General features: G+C 41.9%; 1 protein-coding gene across 1 annotated transcript in view; it reads right to left on the reverse strand.

Annotated features, from left to right (window-relative positions):
• The window catches only part of Hao2 (hydroxyacid oxidase 2), a 65,802-nt gene extending 57,262 nt beyond the window's left edge, over nt 1–8,540 (reverse strand). Inside the window, exon 1 of the mRNA XM_051165528.1 lies at nt 8,423–8,540. The gene's annotated coding sequence lies outside the window, so the exon portion shown is untranslated. The remainder of the gene's footprint in view (nt 1–8,422) is intronic.
• Nucleotides 8,541–22,494: the final 13,954 nt, after the last annotated feature.

Below are 22,494 nucleotides of genomic sequence, written 5' to 3' on the forward strand. Positions count from 1 at the left end.
AAACACTTTGGACATAAAAGGGAGAATAAAGGGGGTGGATGGACAGAGTATAAATCGAATTAGCTGCAACATCTATATTTTTGTGTTTCTTTTTTGTTTGTTTGTTTGTTTGTTTTTAAATTCAATGTTCTTACTGCTGAACCTCCCTACCAGAAACCTTCCATTTTCTCACAGTCACTGCTAACACCTGATTCACTGGTCTTTTAAATGTGTGTTTCAGTTGCTTCTTATGTTCTACGTACATTGCTTAGATCTTAAAGGCTGTACCACGTATCTTTAGCAATTACGACCCTCCTCCAAATGACTCTTGCCTCCTCATCTCCTTCTAGGTAACTTGGATCTTCATATGATGCAAGTTTCTTAGCAGGGTGCGGTGGTGCAAACCTTTAATCACAGAACTCAGGAAGGCAGAGGCTGGTGGATTTCTGTGAGTTCAAGGCCAGCCTGGTCTACAAAATGAGTGCTACGCAAAGGAATCTTTTCTCAAAGAAAAATATGGAAGTTTCTTTGCACTTCTGTGTCTCCACGTGCCCATATGACCTCACTTCACCCTTTACAGGACCTGCTTCCTAATTGCCTACTTAGCTTCATTTCTCAGTGGTTTTACTTTCATTTGCACAAATCAGGTCTGACATCAGTGGGAATTCCCAGGATCTCCAAGATGTCTTAATTACTCAAGACTATGGACAACATGATGAAAGCAATTGGTTATTTTTGGTTGCTCCTTGCGTGGGTGACTGGACATGTTGCCAAAATGTCACCGCCTTCTACCATTTATTTTGCCACAAGCATGTCTTTCAACATTTATTGCCACCAATGATCTGAATGCTGCATCTGGTACATGGTACTTCTGATACAACACCAAGGACTGAAGACTGGATAGCTTAGGGCAAACCAGTAATTCCTCCAATAGGAGCAAGGACACTGAGATCAATAGCTGTAAAGATGCTTTAGACACTCTTGTTGGTCATGGCATTCAGAGCTCTTATAAGAGAAGATTCTGAAAGGAAAGAGTGGGAAATGCAAACTTTAAATCCCTAGCCAACTGTGGTGCAAGAAGCAATGGTATAAAAAAATTACCCTGAACCTAAAAGTAGAAATCAAAGGACTTTTAAGTTATTGGCTGAAGGAAAAGTATCATTCTCAGAAATCCTCTTGTCAATCAGGAATGGTAAAAGGGCAAAATTTCACATGATATTGTCGGGTACTGAATACCTTGGCTTGGGTAGAGATGAGGCTGAACTGTGCTGAGAGGAAATGGAGACAGGCCAAAGTCTGGGGAAGTCCCACAGAGATGCAGCACACAGTTCCTACCTTAGGGGCCAAACAGAAGTTCTGTGAGATAAAACAGAGTCTCTGGAACATGGGAGCTTTAGATGTAGGTCATGAGGAGGCATTTGACTTCATCTCTAGAACTTTCAACTGGTAACCTTGTAAGTGCCTGGACAGGAAATTGCAAAGGTGCTGACCTGATATGACAAAGTTAAGTAACCACATTTGATTTAACTCAACCCTACATGCCTTACTGATTGATGCATTCATAAGCCTTAGGCCAGTGAATTACTCATTTTACACCCAACTGTCCTGAAATTGTTCATTTATAATTCTGTGTGCTTACAAAATCTACTACAGTTCTGAGAGTGAGATTGCTGGGAAGACCCTGCTTTCAAGGTTAGGACTTGGCTTGTGGCTAGAGGCCACTATATCTGAACTGCTTTTTGCCCCCACAAAGAACATGATTTATGCTAAACATCTGCTTTCCTTCTAGGAGCCTAGGGCTAGGGTACAGAGAGTGACCATATGGCCAACCCCCAGCATGAGCCTATAGACACAGGGTCTCTACCACATCTCATCTTGGCACTGGAGGACTTGATGCATTTCAAGGAAGCTTATAATTGCTTTTCTCCAGACCTTTCCCCAGTGTAACTTTTCTTTTCACCTTTTCACTGAAATGGCCCACCACCTCAACTGTGTGCTGAGTTCTTTGAATTCTCCTATTGAATCCACTGATTGCACCCCCTAGTCCCTCCTGCTGTACCCTGGCTTTAGGATAGTATGACACTGAATTACAGTGTAGATGTGTTGACTCCTTCAAGTTAGAGTTCCTCTGTGTACCTTGTCTGTGCTTATTTGAGGGCTACAATTCTAGCAGATTTTAACTATTGCTGCCCTACACATTAAACGCCACAGCAATGTCCTTGTGAATATCCAGCATAGAAACTACACAGAGCTCGAGTCTATCCAAGAGAAGCAACTGTGGGTTACCTGGCTACAGCACTGTGATTACAGAGTTTGAAAGCTGTTTGGAAATTCAATCATTAATCTCAACATCCTTAAGTGTCTCAAAGCTTTCTTGTTTTCATACAGCCTTCTAATCTCACTAGAAGCTGTCTGTCACCTTCTTTCTTCAATAGACAGAGGCATTAAAGCTAATGGGCTATTAATCTGTCTCTTTTGGATTTGGAGAGACTGAGGCTCAGAAAATAGGTAACTTGTGCATGATTAGACAGTAAGTTTGTGCAGACAAAGACATGGGAACTCTATCTCCTGTTAGCCTCTGAGACAGATGCTCTCCTCCAATTTAGCAATACAGAGCAGAGTACTCATGGTAGGATTTTAAATCATAGATTTTGTGTGTAATATATAAAGTGTATCTACATATGTATTTGAATTACATATTAAATTACATGTTAAGTTTGGAAGCTTAAAGATACAACTGCCCAATTTTCTTTTCATGACATAAGTAAAGGTCAGTAGAGTTCATTACTTGAATCAAACATCAGAGTTACAGTTGAAGAGGTTCATACTTTGCCATTCAAAGCATTCCCCAAATTTGAGAAAGAACTTTGTGTAATGTTTTTGAATATTGCACATGCTTCATACCAGAGTTGTAACCAGAAAGAGAAGGAAGGATTCCAGTCATGTAACAAGTTCTTTTGTGTTCATTTCTTGTCTCATCCGTGCACTTTGCTCTGTTCTTTGTGACTCTGATAGTCCTGCCAAACAGGCGGGACTTGGGAAAGCCATGTGTACACAGATCACATGTGAGACGTTGTTTCAGGAACCTTGTGTCCTCCAGCTTCTTCAAGCTCACTCTTTCAGGGCTCAAAAAATGGAGAGGAACAATTCAGAAATGAGTGACAAATGAAAGCCCAGGAGCAAAGAGAGTCCGGGTATCTGCTGCTTTGGTTTGATGTTCAAACTCTTATCCTTGTCCCAAGACTTAAAGTGGAGCTGGCTGCCCTGCTGAGGAAGACCTGGTTTTGTTCAGGGTGATTATGATCTGAGCTGAGCCACTTACTATAGACAACACGTTGATTTCCTTTGGAGATTTTACAGGGTGCATGTTGCTGTTACCTGAGGAATTCTGGGGAATCAGAGTTTCTATTTGGTTGTAAAACTCTGGGGTTCTCAGTGGGGACCAAGGTGAGAATTACAGGGCATACTGGGGGATTCGAGGAGGAACAATTTGCCTGACTGAAGGCTTTTTCTGTAAATCAGGATGTGTCCTTCACAATCCTTTGGTTTGATTTCTTGGAATTTAGGGCGAGATATGGAATGTCAAAGATAAGATGAAAGTCCACAACCCATGGCCAAGTATGGGAGATTATAGGACCCAAGGTCAGCTGACACTGATCCAGTCATCCTGAGTGGGAAGACTCTGTCCCAGCCGCAAGGATACATGTTGCAAAAGGCAGGATAGTCTCCACAGCCTTTATTCTCAACTTTATCTCTGTTGTTGAAATCAATATATCTTTATTTTCAGAGGCTATGATAGTATACATAAGTGACCCCAAAAATTTCAGCAAGAATCCCTTGCAACTGATAAACACTTTCAGAAAAGCAGTAAATACAAAATTAACTCACAGAAATAAGTAGTCATCCTATGTCATTGCTAAATAGACAGAGAAAGAAGTCAAGGAGAGAACAACTTTTACAATAGCCCCAATTAATGTAAAAGATCTTGGGTTATCTTTAACTAAGTTAGTAAAAAACTTGTATGACAGAAATTTTTAATTAAAAAAATTACATTTACATTTACATTATTACAAATGTATAAAATAAACTAGATACAAGAAGAACCACCAAACACACTGGAATTATATTAATGTTACATTCATTTTGGCTATTTGTAGTTAGTAACCCCGTAGAAAACATCTTTCCTCTCTTCCTGTGTCTAAAATTCTGAATGTAAATCAAAATCTGCCATATCTCCTCATTATCAACTTAATACATCTATCTACACCTAAAAACATCTTAACCCCTAAACAATTAAGCTTAATTGTAAAACCAAACTATCTTGTCTTCAACCCATCAGAGACTTGAGAAGGAATAAAATTAATCACATTAGTATACAGGAAGTGCCTGTTAGCAGCTTCCAAAGTTAAAACAATACAACAGAAACAGTTTCCTGCCTGAACAATCACCCAAGACTATCTTCATCCTCAGCCTTTTGGCCCAGTATATCTGACAGACATATTTGTGAGGCAGGAACTATTGAGGACTGGCTTACCCTGTCTTGGCAGGGTTTGGCTGTCGACTCTGCCTGCATCCAAGTGTGCCTATTTTTTTTTTACATTTTTTAATTAATTTATTCATATTACATCTCGATTGTTAGCCCTTCTCCTGTTTCCTCCCATTCTTCCCTCCCTCCCGCTTTCCCCTTCCCCTCCCCTATGTCTGTGATTGACGGAGACCTCCTCCCCCTATATATGCTCTTAGAATATCGAGTCTCTTCTTGGTAACTTACTATCCTTCCTCTGAGTGCCACCAGGCCTCCCCATCCAGGGGACGTGGTCAGAAAAGGGGCACCAGAGTTCGTGTGAGAGTCAGATGTCACTCTCCACTCAACGGTGGAGAATATCCTGTTCGTCGGCTAGGTCTTGGTAGGGGTTCGAAGCTTACTGCCTATATTCTCCTTGGCTGGTGCCTTAGTTTGAGGACAAGCTTGCCAATTTTTATGTAGAATTCTGTCTCTAGCCAAAATGAAGACATTTTTTCCCAGTGCCTGGTTTGCCCATTTGAAGGCATCTCCAATAAGAGATTCTTTGATGCTCATAATTTTCACTGAGTTAGGCTGAGTCTTGCTAGGAGATAACTTGTCTCAGCAGTTTATCTTTAAGACAATGGACTAAATTCATGGTTGAGTTGTCTAGGAAGAGTACAGCAGGATGAGGGTCTGCAAGCTTTTACGTGCCCTGGGATAGTGGGCTTGATCCTTTAGATCCCTCAGGCAAACAGTGTCAATCATGGCATGGGTGATAACACCCCAGGACAACCATACAGGGATGGTAACTAACAGAAGGATTTGGATCAGTATCAGGGCTGTCCTCAGAGGGAGAACTAGTAAGGAGTGTCCCACCACAGAGGTGCTTTGAGAACCACTTGAGAGCAAAGAAACAGAATCCTCACGCAGCTCAACAGGCATGGTTTAGTCATCAGAGGCTGCCAGAACTGGTCAGTGGTTTCAGGCAGTCTAGAAGAGAGGCTGGTCAAATCTCTGGGCCATCGTGTTAAAGGCACAGGACCCTTTCAGGGCATGATGATCCTTTGTTCATTTTATAACAAGATAATAATTTCTTTTCTTTTCTTCTGAACCACTCTCCTTGCCTTTGCTCCTTCCCTGGAATGTCTCTTCCATGCTCATTCTGTGGCCATGTGTTGCCACAGGAGTGTGCTAGCTGGGGGTTTCTGCACTCCCTCTATGTTGGTGCAAGGGACTGACTCATGCATCTCAGAAGCATCTTGGCATTCCTTCCTTCTTTTTCTCTGTGGTGCCAGTGATTAAGATTGCTGTTCTCCAGAATCAACATTCAAGAGAAATGGAAGAAAATATGCACAATATTATTTGCATACATTACATGTTGAATGACCACAGACATAATGACCCTGCTTTGTAGCCATTTGTACTGTGAGCATCTTAGTTTTCAGAAACTTTGTTAATAACTTAGGATTCTATCACTCTTTTAATATCATTTTGCTTATGGGAAAAGCATGTTTTGATCCCCAAAGAAGTAACTCTCAGGTACAGAGATATTGTTAATTGTTTGCTTTGTGTATGATTTGGAGACAGTTGAGGAAATGGTGGGCACTAATAGAGTGTTTAGGAAGATTGGGGGATTTCCTGGTTCAGTTGAGAAATGGGATAATTTCATTATACATGTTGAGAGTAACATGATGGTTCCTTTATAGTGATGATGATGATGATGATGACAACGATAACAATGCACTGTAACTATCTGTCCAGTGCGCCATGATACTAAACACATTCTGTGACTATCTTATGTCTACTAAGGTTTTGACCCTCTTTTTCATCCCCAAATGAAGATATTACTCTCCTCCAATACACAAGCGAAAGAAAGATTGAAAGACTTTATACAAAACCACACGTTTAGTAGCCAGTTCCAACTCCAGTTGCCTGGCTCTTAATCCCTATGAAAAGAAGAAAATATCTGTTGCCAAAAGTGGTTTATAGAACAAAGGATGTAGCAAGTACCTTAGATGTTTGAAATGTCATGGTCATATGCAGCATTTCACTTCCTCTGGCAACATCACAACTCCACCAGAAAGCACAAGCAAGCAAGCACCCAAGTAAGAAAGCAAGCAGGCAATTGGTCAACCAAGAAACAAACCAACCATCCACCCACCCAAACAATCAACTTACCAATCAACCAACCAACCCCCTTCTAGCAGCTCTTTAAAATTAACTGCATGTTTAAATCATTGTCAACACCTTACAAAACATTCTCCCACAACTTACAGCATTTGCTGCTTACAATACCGAGTGCACGTAAGAGTTAAATTGCAGTTTAACAACTGATTTGCTCCTAATGCCCCTGAATCCACATGAAGGAAACACTGCATCTGCTCTGCACCTAGTGAACTCAGTCAATTCCCACAAATTCAAGACACTGGGAAATGTGTCCTGAATGATTCATGAGATCACTGCCTTGCCTCTGTTTACTAAGGAAGGGTGTATAAACAGACAGGAGTTACAAAATGGCTCCTCCTCACGTCTTTATAGGCTGAGGAGTATAAGAAATCCCAAATGTTCCAAATTCCAAAACTGACTCCCAACAGGACACTGTTCTATTCCTTATGTCACACAGTGGCTTTTAGTCAAACCACAGTGCATGAAATGGCCTTCAGACTATGAGTAAATTATAAGTGAATTTTGTTTTTAGATTTGATGCTTATCTCCAGGGTGTTCCATAATATTCCACTAGCACAGCTGTATCAGTTACGGCTCCTCTAGACTATTAACATTCCCCAGTTGTTAAAGATAGACAGGGTCATATGGTTAATCTGGCCATTGGGCTGGGTAAGGCCATGACAATGCTAGTTCCCTGGTAAGCCTTAGGACACTTCTTTTCTGCTGCCAGAGCCACCCAGATGCCCCATCTTCCCAAAGCCACAGCTATGAGATAAAGCTAGCTTGGCATTCCAAATCCTTATTTTGGAAAGAGATGCCTTGTATGTCAGATGATTTTAAACGAACAAATATGTATTTGTACATATGTAACTAGATATCTAGATGCTGTCCTAAATAGTGGAGGCTAAGTAAAAAATTAGTCTCTGTTTTACAGTCAAAGGTAAAGATGGGACTCAGTATTTTATTCTCAGTTTACTTGTATAATATAGAAATGAGCACAAGTGTTTTCCTAGGTGGAGATACTGAAAATATGAAAAAATTCCATTGCACCTCATAGGGAACCTCAGCTAATGCCCAGCATGAGTTGTACAATTTCCAGTTGTTACTAAATTATGAAATCAAGCCAACACCATCTAGCTCAGGGTTCTTGGAAGGACTGAAGGATTCTGTAAAATGTAGAATGGCAGAGAGGTTCCAGGTAAAAACCTTGGGAGGTTTGCACTCAGGGACGATGTAGAAGAATGTGACAAGCCGCTTTCCTTCTTTTCTATTTCTGCGTTCTTCTGTGTCATTCAAGTATTGGCTATCTATGTGCCAATACCATCCTTTCTTGGTTCCTCTTCTTTTCAGATTCCCACATTCATTTGGGATCTCATCACAACCCCAAGAAGCCCTTCGCTGAAGGGAACTCATAGCTGCTTCCAAAGAAGCAAGCATCTCCAAATAAATGATACAAGTTCGTTTTTAAAAAAGGACAAATATTAATGGCATTGCTTGTAAGAGTCCTTCACAATATTCTTGTGGCCAATGCTCCATGCAATGATCACATTTAAGGCCCAGTATCTTTTGGCTTTGGAGAACCTCCTTTTAAACTAATTTTTCCCTAGGGACACATAAGCATTTTATCATTTTCATGTTTAACGTCACTGGACTGAACCCTTTCTTTCTCCATACTCTTTGATACTACAGATACCTTGGGTAGTGCATGGATGTCCCCATCTCTATCTAACGCTCTTTACTAAGCTCTCACCATGACTTTCCCATACTCACCTTCTAGTTTATCTGTTCCCTAAGGTCCAAGTCGATAGAAGATACCCTAAGACAAACGGCTCTATGGGCTTCTGATAACCAGGATTAGTGGTATGTAGAGGCAGCCATGCAAAGACTGCTACAGTGACTCACTGCCCAGCTCCAGGATAAAGGATATTCAAGGATAAATATTAATCTTTTGGTGAAACAGTTACCAGGGTAGTTAATGAATAACTAGTCCAGATCAAAGTTACATTTTACATGAATTTGAATGGCTTTGTAATGTTTCCTTTCAAAACTAGTTGTCTATAAGATATAAGGATCCTGAAATTTGTTATAAGATGAAACTCTGAGATAAAGTAGTTGCTTATTTGTTTTCCACATGCTTTTTCGCAAAGATGGTTAATGGAAGGGCACGAGTGATTTCAGGTAGAGAGTTAAAAATAAAAACCAATAAACCAAACCGGCAATGGAAAAAGGAGGCCTTTGTCTGGTGGGGGTGGGGTGACTGCATGGAGCAGATAACAGCTGGAAAGCCCTGGGCAGGAAGGTAGCGAGGATCCAGGACAAGGCAGCTTGAGAACAGTGTTGAACCCTCCATGCTGAACCAGACAACCGAGTTAATGCAGGAGACAGGGAGACTATTAATATCTTTGAAGATACATGTTTTAGTAAAACAGGATGGTGGATTGGAAGACGAAATGAAACTGTACTCAGAAAAAAGAGAATTAATTCCCTGAAAACAGTCCAGTGGGGTTCATTCAAGGTGACTAATTTATTAGTTGCCTAGGTCTTCTTCTGCTCCGTTGTTATCAGCTGATTTTGTATTACAACAACATAGGACATGTTAAGTGGTTACAGTACAGCAGACACACTCCAGGAAGTGTTTCATTTGATTGCCTCATCAGACACCAGGTTAGACACTGTTTTCCCCATTTATTCAGAGCAAGGGATGGGGTTAACTAACCTGCTCAAAACCCTTTGTCAGTGTGAGGGTTATTCCTGACTGTGAGTGTGATGGGATTTAGGATCTCCTGGGCAGTGCCTTTCTGGGTGCCTGAGCATGTGGGTACTTCTGGGGTGAAGTGAGGTGAGCAGATCTGGCCAGAAAGTTTCAGAGCCCCATCCCACAGACTGGGATCCCAGACTTAATAAAAAAGAAAACAGAACACACCTGAAGTGAGACCACAGACAGGATGGAAGCATCTCCGTGTTTCCTGTCCTCCTATACCCTGGGCCCCCTTGACCAGAGACAGCTTGGGGAGCTGTAGAAATATTTGAAGATGGAGCAGTACCCTGACCCCGAGGCCCAAAAGATCCTGACCGCCAGATTCAATTCGAAGGAGGAACAAGTTGAGACTTGGTTCATCCAGCATTCCTTGGAGCAGGAGAGGCGCCCTCCCTTTGCCCGGCTGCAGCAGTGCGCCCGGGCTAACACCTCTTCTTGTGTTTCCCACAGAGGCCTCTGCTGCCCAGCACTGAGCTAGAGGTACAGACTTGTTCCCACCAACCGCCCCCCCTAAGTCCTCAACCAGCTGTGAGGACAATTGCTTGCTCCCATTGCCCCTTGGGGCCACACTAACAGGTAGCACGACCCGCCTTTCCGACTCCTGGCTACACCAAACTCACCCAAATGCTGCGTGCTTTCCAGAGACTTGGGGTCAATGCTTCAACATCTGGGTGCCAAGACTGATGGCACTGGACAGAAATGGCATTGCAGATGACAAAATAGCTGAATCTCCTACCTAGGCTTCCTATAGATCCTGCAGGGCTGCACCGCATAGACTGGAGTTTGTGGTTCCAACTCTTTTAGCACCCTGCAGAGGTCGCCTGTACCCCAGGCCAGTTATCACATCAATATTTAGCAGAGGATGATCCCGATCTTCTTGTCTCTGCTTCCCAAGGGCTGCCTACAAGCCTGAATATACCACCAGAACAACCATTTTTCCTGGATTCTTTTCCTTTTGGTTTTTTTTTTTCTGATACACTATCTCACTCTGTAGCCCAGGCTAGCCAGGAACTTGGAGAGTTCTTCCTGTCTCAGCTCCCCTGGTCCTCAGATTAACTGCTTTACACTGCGAACCTTGTGACCTTTCTCTATGATTCATTTTGTGCCCATGAATGTTCTTGTTTTATTTAATTTTTTTGGGGGGGATTACTATTCTTCTCAAATTGCTTCTTCTGGACCTGTTTGGGGAGTTAGATCTTGGAGTCGCAGACTGATAAATGAAATTATTGATAAATAAAACTTCTTAGAAAATAAATAAAGTAGGAAAGATAGGAAGGAAAGAAGGAAGGAAGGAAGGAAGGAAGAAAGAAAGAAAGAAAGAAAGAAAGAAAGAAAGAAAGAAAAAAGAAAGTTGGATGTAGTGGCTCATGCTTGTACTCCTGGTTTTCCAACGGCCTGAGCAGGTAGATTATCAGAGGTTCAAGCCAGCCCAGACTACATAGTAAAGTCCAGAACTGCATGAACTATACCAACTGCCTAACAGAACTTTAGCATCTTCCAATGGCCACAGTAGTGGGGCCTGATCCTGTTCTAGAATCTACAGTGTGTTAAAAGAAAAGTTTTCCTTTTTGTTGCCCACACTGTCCCTACTCAAGACGGCCGCTAGATGGCAATGCTATCTCAAAAATGCTTCCCAAGCAGGTGGCTGTTAATCTGGACAGTTCTTTCCCACAGCAGTTTTCAGCCCTTTGTAATGCATGTAAATGTTAATAGTAGATGGAGAAGAAAAAGTTCTCATAGAAGACTCCAAAATTTGAATTATTTACCATCCTGGATCCTTTTTGTACATAACTCCGGAGTACACCTGTGGTCAAACCTGACATCACATGGACAGCATGCATTACTTTGGTTGGCGTTTTTCCACTATATCTCACACCACCCCTCTATGTTCCAGAAAGCAGGTCAAGGGACGATGACTTTTAAGCTTCAATTCATGTTTGTTTGTTGGTTTGATTTTGAGACAGGGTTTCTCTGTGTAACAACCCTCGTCTTCCTAGAACTGGCTTTGTGGATCAGCCTGGACAGAGATCCACCTGTCTCTGCTGGGATTACGGGCATGCTCCACTGCCAACATGTTTATTAACCTCTACACATTACTTGAATGCTTTGAGCCTTACTTCCTCAGGACATCCCTAACACCATGATAGGAGGTGCTGCTGTGTGTTTTCTGTTTCCTGCGTGGAGGAAAGTGTGTATTCTAGCTTACCAACTTATAATCCATTGTTAAGGGACACAAAGATCATGGAGGCTGGAACTGAAGCAGAAGCCATGGCGGAGTGCTGCTTACTGGCTTGCTCCTCATGGCTTGCTCAGACTAATTATTATTATTATTTTATACAGCACAAGATAGCCGGTGCTGGGGTGACACTAGCACCAGTGGGTGGGGTCCTTCGACCTCAGTCATTAATGAAGAAAAAGCACACACAACCTAGAGACCGATGTGATGGAGACATTTTTCAATTGAAGTTCTCTCTTCCCCGATGACTCTAACTTGTGTCAAGTTGGCAAAAACTGTAACCAGCACAAGAAGCAAACGAGTTAATGCTTGTAAGTGTTAATAGGTAGAGAAGAGAAAGCTCTCATAGAAAACTCCCAAATTTTAATTATTACCATCCTGGATCCTTTTTGAATTGGGTCATTGAACTGAGCTAAGGAAGACCCTTCTTCCAAGTGGAACACTTTATTTCACTATCAATGCCCCTACCTAAGGGAATTAATCTCAATGGGTAGATAGAAGGTCACAGATAGAACCACCTGAGGTGGAGGTTTGATAGCATCTCTTCAGGTCTAGAGAACTGGCTCATGGTGAGACAGGCCAGAAGTGAACCCATCTGGGTCTACAGAGCAGCACCAGGAGGATTTGAGTGTACTTAGGATGCAGCTGGAAGTGGTATTTTGTCTTTTTTTCATGTGGCCATTGTTACCTGTTGAAGAAGGTACTTGTTTAGTGTGGGTGATGAGAGCACGGTGTCATCCTAAGCAGTCATCATCCAGCCAACAGCAGGTGAAAGTTGCCCCAGCAGGAAAGGCTGGAGTCCTGAGCAATTTGGTACCTAGAGGATGAGGGTCAGCCTGGTCCCCATAATCCTTCTGATTTTGCTCTGTGATGTGTCTCACTTTGATAGTTCTGCTGGTCAGGATGGACCCTGGACTTGGTTGTGCATGCCTTAAGACCATCAGGCTGAAAGCGACCCTTGACCTTTGAAGGCAGTCATGTTAATGTTACTTTTGGCGGTGGCTATCCTACTGGTAGGGGCAGAGGCATGGCCACAGTTACATGGACATATGGGGAGAAAGCCTAAAGAGGGACTGTTGGGGATCCTAGGTACAAGACAGTGACTTTTGTTATAGATTACACTGTTTGTCCTTATTTCATAAAGTCAAAAATGTCCGCTAGTGGCTGAGTTCACTACCTAGGTCTGATCAGCCTGGAAAGAAATGGAGTGTCTGGACATGAGCTTGAGCCTTCCTCGAATCATGGAAAAAGTCAGGTTCTAGGAGCAGAACAGGATATGAAGAGTCTGGTCATGAGTGTGTGAGTGTGGAGATCCACAGCCAGGTGTTGGGGGGTCCACTATCAAAAGCCCATTGGCGTGAAAGCAATTGGCATCTTGGAGATAGTTTGTATTTATCAAAAGGCTTGTGATGACCCAGGATCAAACTCAATCTAATGCCAGTTAAGTGGCTGCAGACAACGTCTAGAGTGTGAGAAAGGGTGGCTTTTATTGAGAAGCAGCAGCATGCTTCTTCCCATCACCTCAGACTGGGAACCCTGTGCAGGAACACATCTCTGCAGTGAGAGAGCACAGAGAGGGCACTGTGCTTAGCAGCAGAAAATGCTCCTGAAATGGAGCTTGTAGTGTTGGCATCCAGGCAGATCCTCTGAGGTTCACCTGCCTAGGCTATGTTCTTGTTGTACTTACCAAGTCTGTATTTACCAAGAGGCAAACTTATTTCAGTTATAAAATTGGCCACCCAAGTGGGACTTCTCCACTATGACTTCTTTGCCTGCCAACAGGAGACTCAGTGGGCAATAGCTTCTGGTCCTGCCTTAACTTTACTTTATTGACAGAAGCAGCCAACGGATAGATATGTGTCTTCTTGGTTCCTGGCCACATCCCTATCAAGTTGTGCTGAATTCAGTGGCCACTCTGGACCTGTGGTTGAAAATTTTCTCTGAATCATGAGTATGGATAGAGCCTTCTATCTGTGGATAGCCTTCTGCAGACATAAGAAGGGTCTACGCTTGAGATGTACAGAGGGTTCAGCCACCAGTCCGAGAAGCTACTGCCAGCAATCAGTGGTCTGGGAGATGAAAAGAAATCTTGGAGCCAGATGCCTTGAATTAAAGTTCTGGAAGATTGAAGAACGTCTTTGTCCAAAAGTAGGGCCTGGTTTGGGGAAACATGAGGCCTTGAAACTTGGGAGATTGAGAAAAATCTGCATCTTGTCTGTTGGCAAGTAAAGGCTTGGGAAATTAGATGGTGTCTGTCACCATCTTGTAGACCTGAACCAAAAGGAAGCTATCCCAGAGGGAAGTTTTGTTTAATTTTTACAAGATAATTGTAAAATTTTTATAGATTACAGTAGACCTCTTTCCCTCTATTTCCATCAGAGTGTAACTTTTTGGGCCAGTTCTGCTCATCGTAAGGAGTGGGATTTTTAGTTAAAGTTGTTCTTAATGTCTGCATTTCTTTAGATGCTGTCTTAGTTGAGCAAGGGGCAGTCTGTTTTATTCTGCTGTGTTTATTTCACATTAACACTGTTGATGAAATTCAAACTCATCCTGGCATTATTTGAAGGCAGACCTCCTGTCTTTAACAAACACCCATAGAAACAGTGTTTTTTGTTATTGATGATGGTTTTTGTTTTGTTTGTTTTACTTTTTTCAGAACAATTATCCTGGGTTCTCTAGGGTACTAAACCTAAATTTTCTGTGTTACTTAAATTGGGGGTTTTCATTTGATTAATTCTATTTGACACATATTTAATGTGTTGTTAGTTGTCTTGTAAGATAATTACTGAGGGAGCCAAAGAAATGCTTTCAACATTATTGTTGGTGACCCTAAAGTTTACCTCAGTTTACTAAGAAGCGAATTTCACCTTTCTAGAAGAACATGACAGTGCCCTATTCAGTGTGAAGTGATTTTGGAAGCTCCCAATGTCCGAAGAAGGGAATCTTTTGGGAGAATGTTTTTAGCCACTGCTCAGATACTTCTAGAGACAACCTCCTATGCTTACAAAGGGTGATGTTACCCCTTTATGTAACTATAAACGTGCCTTCAGAGTTTTGTTGTTATAGTTAGACCTTTTGTGGAAATATAGAAGAAGCAGATTGAACCACTGAGCCATTTGGTAAGCTACAGTAAACTTAGTTTATTATAATACTGAATCCCCTGCCCAGAGCCATGCCCTTGAACATGCACTGAGCAAGAAGGATGACTTTGGCCTGAGTGTGCTCCGGATTGTGCCCTCACCCGCATGCCTGAGTGTGCTTGGGACTGTGCCCTCGCCAGCATGCCTGAGTGTGCTCAGGACTATGCCCTCGCATGCATGCGATGGTTCTGTACCATTTGAATACGTGACTTTTTAACCCCAGTCTTTGCTTTCTGTGCTCAGAGATACGGCTTTGGGAATGATCTCCATCTCTCTCCTCACTTGCTTCGGGCAATACACCTCTATTTATCCTGTCTACCTCCTGCTGGCCCCAGTGAACTTCACACTCACCAAGAGATGACCACATTGCATTAGGTTACAATATTATCAGCAACAATAATAACATTTATAAAGTATTTATTAATATGTCAAGTGGTATTATTCTATGCATTTAGCATATATACATTCACAAGATAAAACTATCACCATTTCACATGGGAGGAGACCGAGGCACACAATAAAAAGGAAGTTGTCCAAAGTCACGTAACTAATAAACAACTGTGCTTGCAAATCCAGGTCATATGGCTCTGGGACCTGCATTTAAATATTACATTTTACTTAATAAAACAGAGAGTTGTCTGTGGGAGATCATAGGAGGGAAAGAATGCTCCTGGCTGGGGAGGTAACTGCCTTAAAAAGGAGGTGTTTTGGTGGCAGATGTTTAGTAACAGCTGAGAACTGCTCTGAACACTAGCCCTAAGCCGAGCTCAGGAGACCTTGCTTCTTCATGGCTTCTGAATCGCCACACTCAGCAAAAACCCCAGCCCTGGGCAATTAGGAGCCTTTGGGGAACCAGGGACTGGGGGTGAGGAGGTAAGGAGCTCGAAGAGATGGCAGATGTCTTTAGGAAAGCGCTCAGGGTTCTCTGGATAGCCTTGTCCTCCATCTGCACCAACACACATTAGTTTCATTCCTCTGCACTGTGTATTTGCTGTTCTTGTTTCTCCCACACACCATGGAGGCTCTGTTGATGCTTCTCTCTCCACCTAAGAAGAGGTGGGCCAAGCGGACACCTTCCCGCAGTAGCTTCGTGTGCCATATTCCAGATGGCCCATGACAACTGTCTATATTTGTAGTAGTGGATGAAAATCAGCTTTAAGAAGGTTCCTTGAACACTTTTATGTGTAATAAAAAAATAAAATAAAAGAGTTAAAATTTAAAAAGATAATGTTTATGTCAATGCGATGAAAATACCTAACAGAAATCTTAAAAGAGGAGAGCTTAGTTGTCGCTCATGGTTTGAGGGGCTCCAGTCCATCTTGATAAAAGCCTGTGGTTGTTATCTTGGAAGAGCAGGAAACTCAAAGACTGTAACAGGGAGACCCTCCCCTAGTGAGGTCTGTCCATCAGCAATGCCCCGCCTCCTAATACTACTTACCTATGAAATACTGCTACCAGTTAGGGAGCAAACATTCAAATCAGCCTATGGGGTCTTCTAGATTCAAACCATAATTTAAGGATCTTTTTTTAAGTCCCAAGATTCCAACTGGGCTTCCAGCTCCATGCCCATACAAGGCACTGTTTACTTCCAGTGTGATCCCCCAGTTCTGAGTGCTGAGAAAGCTTCTCTCCAAAGTGGGCTCATCAGGCCTGCTATACCACTTGGGTAATGGAGTGTATAGTAGTTGATTTTCTTATTAATGTGATGAAATAGCCAACTAAAGCAACTTAGGAAGGAAGGAAGGAAAAAAAGAAGGAAGGAAGGATGGAAGGAAGGGTAGGTTTATTTTGGTTTATAGTTCAAAAGAGTACATTCCAACATGGTGAGGAAGGTCGAGGCAGGAGCAGGAGGCCAGTTGATGATACTGCATTCTTAGTCAGGAAGCAGAAAGTGATTAGGAAGGAAAGAAGGAAGGGAGGGAGGGAGGGAGGAAGGAAGGAAAGAAGAAAGGAAGGAAGGAAAGAAGGGTAGGTTTATTTTGAGAAGTAGGGTTCTACTATAAAATTCAGGGTCGGCTACAAAACCTCCATTCTCACCCCAGTCACCCACCTCCTTTGCAAGATTCCATCTCCTATATGCTCCACAACTTTCCCAAACAGCACCACCAGCTGGTGACTGAGTGTTCAAACACATGAACCTATGGGTCCATTTCTTATTCAAAACCCTGTTGGCTGTGAAAAGCACCATCCTGGAACTGTACTTCCAACCTTTGACACACTGCGTCTCAGCTGTCCCTGAACCTGGAAGAGATGCGTGATGGCTCCTCTATAAGAGGCTGCTGCTCTCAGTGACTCCATTTAGCTCTACTCCTTGTTTCTCTCACTGTCAGTCTCAGAAAAAGGCCTTTACCATCCAAGATGATCTTGCTTGTTTGTCTGAGTTTATTCTAGGAACTCTGGTCACTAATCACACACACACACACACATACACACACACACACACATACACACACATACACACACAATTTGAACCTAGAATGTACCATGCACACAATAAGAGAATGTTCACCATCTCCAGTTGTCAACAGACCATCTTACTTAAGCCCAGGCCACAACCCTTTCTACTCCTTTCTCTGGTCCTTACATAATTCCTTCTCCTCCATAAATATCTGATGAGGAAGGTAAGACCTCAGCCTATCTCCTTCCGGGATGGTAGCACTTCCGGTTAAACCTTGCAATCGTTCTCCTAGGATTTGAGTCTTAAGTTTCAGTCTCTAAGTGATGAGCTTACAAACCTAAGTTCAGTTTCAATTTATCCTGAAGGCCTGGGGTAGGGAATTGCTTCAGTCATTAGTAGTGCTCCACATATATTTTATCTATAAGCTGCCTAATCCACGCGCTAAAACCATGGATTGATTGTGTGTTTGCACAACACACTGAAGTTCGTCCATTGCCCTCAGTCCCCATTCTAGTGGTGGGCTGGTGATGAAGACAGACTGCATGATATCGCTGATGGTCTGAGACATAAAAAGAAGAGGAGGAATAGAAACAGGAAAAGGAGGAGCAGGAGGAGAAGGAGGAGGTGGGGAGACAGGTACGGCGATGGTCTTCTATTACCTGACTAAACAAGTTTTATTTTAAAAATATTAATTAATTCACTTTACATTCTGATTATATCCCCTTCCCTCCTCTCCTCCCACTCTCACTCTCCTTACCCCTATCACCCCCACTTCCTACTCCTTAGAAAGGGAGAGCTCCCCCTAACTAATACACCACAGCATGTCAAGTCACATCAGAACTGAGTACATCCTCTTCTCCTGTGGCATGGAGAGGCAGCCCAGCCAGAGGAAAATAATCAAAAATCAAGCAATGGAGTCAATATCATAGACAGTCCTTGCTCCCCTTACTAGTGGACCCACAGGAGGAGTGAGATGCCCATCAGCTACATCTGTGTAGGCGCTCTATGTACAATCCATGTATGGTCCTTGGTTGGTATTTCCGTCCTACAAGTCCTCTGGACTCTCATTTGTTGCCTATGTTGGTCTTCTTGTGGCGCTCCTGGTCCCACCTGGTCCTTCTATCCTTCTAACTCTTCCACAAGATTCCATGTACTATGCCAAGTGTTTTTGTTTTTTTCATTGTAAAAGAATTTATACATTTTATGTGCACACTTTTGACATTTACATCACCTTTGAAAATTTCCTTGTCTCTTCCCAGCTACTTTTTCACCCACACAGAGGATCAGTGTTTGAATTTCTATTGCTGTAACATATCCCTATGCCAGGACTACAAATTATTGAAACACTTATTTGATTAAGTGCATCTTCATTCAACAGAATGCATTGTGCATTTGAGCTGCACTCATGTTGTACACTCATGAATGTACTTTCGTTGCTTTGTGCTGTCCTATTTTAAGAGTGTGATATAAATTCACTTGTCCATTCACCTGTTGATGGGAAGTTGGATGGCTCCCAGTTTGGGTGACCATGCAGAATGAAGCCTCTATGAACCTCTTGCCCAATTTTTTGTTAGCACTTCTTTGTTTCTCAAGACTAAATGAATGACGTTAAATTACTGTTTGGTAAGGTAGATGTATTTTTAACTCTGTAAGAAAAAAATTATCCAAACTGGTTTATATTGCAACTCTTGGGGTCACCTGACTTCACTGTGCCTTCACATTAGCAGCTCACAGTCCATGGTTAGAGAGAACAGTTCACCCAATTGTCATTTAATTCCTAGAAATTGTCTTCTCCTTAAGAAAACTTCCTCACTTGGCACCATTGATATGAGAGAGACTCCTGTTCTTGAGACCCGAAGCCCACTGTGCAAACTGTGAAGACTGTGCAAGAGGGGTGCAGGTTGAAGGAGGTACAGCAGGGCCAAATCCAATCTCCACCATCTCCTTTGAAACGAGTTGCCGTCCTGTGCCTGAGAGCCATCAGAGGATTAATTTGCAGTCTGTTAGCTAATTGTTCCCACACTGAGCACAGATCTTAACAAAACATCCTAAGCAACATTTAGGTATCTGGTCTCTATTATGAAGCAGCTGATGAATCACCATACTTATATCCTGCCAGCATAGTTTACTTTAATTTTCTTGAGATTGCAACCGATTTCTGAGAATCTTTAGCTTACAATGTGATACAAATATCAGTAGAAATGATGTACATGCTGAGCAGTGAGTAGAGATGTGACGTAAGTGTTTGAAGAGATGCATATGTTAATTACCACACATTGTATGCATGTGTTAAAAGACTGCACTATACCTCACGAATATGTACAGTTATTACACATCATTAAAAATTCTTAAAAGAACCTGTCACACAACCGCTCAGCATTTAATTGTTGAATCATTGCAATTGAACTGTGGCTTCTCAAACCCAAAGTGGAAGCCACAAATTTTTAATTGAATCTTTCTACTTTCTTGAGTGGATGTGAGGTTCAAGGCTGCTTGCTGCAGCACTACAACTGTGCTCTGATCCTGGTTCTGGCACATTGTGTCTGGAGATTGAGCACATAGGAGTTTACCTTTCCAGATCTAACTTTCCACTTTCCTATAGACTGAAGGTAAAAATGCATGCCTTACAGGACTGTTAAAGAATTAAATGATGTAACACATCATCACAGTAGCTGCCCGACCAATGAGAATCTCAATACTGAGTAGGCTACCCACCTCGGATTTACAAAGATGCCATTGACTAAATGAAAGAAGCAGGTTCATGTTTTGTTGTTGTTTTATGCTGATAAACACGGTAGTCACAATGCTCCTGGGCTGTGTTTTACAATTCAGACTGGCAGCCTCCTATTCCCTTGGTCCTCCTCATATAGGTTCATGTATTTTTTTTAATATTAAGCAGAAAATAAACCAGTGCTAGCTCCTGTCTCATGCTGAGTGGGAAGCTGCCATCTCCTCTTGTCTCCGTTCTCATGAATTATAAGAAGACCTGCATTTGTTTTAGGTAACTTTCTACATTAACCACAATTAATTTCTCCTTTTGCCTCCTGCATCTAGTTTCTTTTCTCCATTCTCTGTCCATCTAATTTGAAGACATATTTTGTTTTATCTATAATTAAAGTTATTTCATTTGATTTCTAGTCATACACAAATAACTGAGCCAGCTGGGGAAAAATGGTTCAGGGCTTAAGTGTATTCTTGCAGAGAACCAGAATTCAGCTTCCAGGCTCATATTAGGCTACCTGGGACCATCTGTAACTTCAGCTACATTGGCTCTGTTGCCCACTTTCAACCTCCATAGGGATCCTCCTCATGCAACTAAGCTAGTCTATATTGCTTCTGTTTTACTTTCCTGCCTTTCTTTTTTGTAAGTTTTGTTTTCTATAATTTTGGAAATTAAATCTCTCCTCTATATCAAACCCCCCACTCACAACCCAGCTCGGTAGCCCAGCACCTGCCGTGGCCTGCCCTCTCTCTCTGCCCTAACTCCTCAGGGACTAAGCAGATCCTGATGGCACACCCTGCTTTCCTACTTCCTGTGCACCCACTCAGCATCCCTTCTAGACCATCCCCGAGTCCTTAATATTAGCTCCCAATATCTAAAAATGCATGGTACTTGGAACTCCCAATGGCCACACCTAGCAGGGTCCGAGAAGTGTCCCCTACCAGGCAACACACAGCCACTACACTCTCCTAAGAACCAGAGAGAGTGACAGAAACCAAGGAATGAAATATCCACCAAATGAAGACAAGACCAGATATCAGTACCTAGAATTCCATTCATCCCCAAACCAGATGCCTAGACCCTTCAATCGGCTCCTTGTATAATGCTTGCCTCTCTTGTACTTAACTATACAATAGAAACAGGCATGTACATAATTGGAGATATTCACCTACCTAGTTCTGTAACCTAAGTATGTACCAAGCTACGTCTATACAACTTTCAGGCAATATGCAGTAAGAATGCTAAATGTGAACCAGCGCAACATATGTGCTTTCATGTATGGAGTAAATGCTGCTGTGCTTGTAGAGAAAGCTTCTGCACAGTGGCTCCTTGTGGAACCTACACTGGGCTGTGTGTGGATATCAACCACCAAAAGGCTGTGAGCCCCTTCAGTGCACCCAGATTTGGTCAGCTAGAAGAAATCTCAAATTGATAACCATGTGCAAATGAAAAATCAGTTTTCTCTGAGGGAGTCTCACTTGGGAAACAAACCACATGTCCAGGAGTAGATGCCCAAGAGAAAATTAGCTCAATAGAACCTTTTGGAGTTCCCTCTCTCATAAAGTCGTATTATATTAGGAATTTTTTAATTTAAAACTTTTAATTTTTACATTTTATTTCATTTATTTATTGCCCTACAGGTTTTTAATATATATTTTGGTTTCATGTTTTTATGAGATTTCTTAATGTTCAATGGCTTTTTGCATCTGTAATTGTTTATTGTGCGCTTTTGGGTATCTTTTCTTTCTGTTAGTTTTGTTCTGTTCCTACCAAAATTAACCTATAGAGTCAATGGAATCCCCATCAAAATCCCAATACAATTCTTCCCAGATCTTAAAAGAACAATCTTAAACTTCATATGGAAACACACACACACACACACACACACACACACACACACACACACACACACCAAAACAAAAACAAACCAAAAAACCAGAAATCTAAGGATAGCTGAAACTATACTTAAGAATCAAAGAACTTGAGATAATGGATGGAGATACCTCCAGAAGTTCTTTTATTGTATAGGATTGTTTTAATTATTCTGGGTTTTTTATTTTTCCATATGAAGTTTAGAATTATTCTTTTAAGGTCTATAAAGAATTGTGTTGATATTTTCTAGGGGATTGCATGGAATCTGTAGATTGCTTTTGGTAATGGTTGTTTTTACTATGTTAATGTTACTGATCCATGAATGTGGGACATCTTTCCACCTTCTGATATCTTCTCCAATTTCTTTCTTCAGAAACTTGAAGTTTTTTGCCATACAGGTCTTTAATTTGCTTGGTTAAAGTTACACCAAGATGCTTTATATTATTTGTAGCTATTGTGAAAGGTGTAGTTTCCCTAATTTCTTTCTGAGACCATTTGTCATTGGTATATAGGAGGGCTGCTGATTGTTTTTTAATTAATCTTGTATCCAGCCACTTTACTGAAGGTGTTTATCAGCTATAGGAGTTCTCTGGTGGAATTTTGGGGGTCACTTATATATACTATCATACCATCTGTGAATAGTGATACTTTAACTTCTTCCTTTCTTATTGGATCCCTTTGATCTCCTTTCATTATCTTATTGAGGAGATATGGAG

Source organism: Acomys russatus, chromosome 23 (genome assembly GCF_903995435.1).
Source record: "Acomys russatus chromosome 23, mAcoRus1.1, whole genome shotgun sequence".
Taxonomy (NCBI): domain Eukaryota; kingdom Metazoa; phylum Chordata; class Mammalia; order Rodentia; family Muridae; genus Acomys; species Acomys russatus.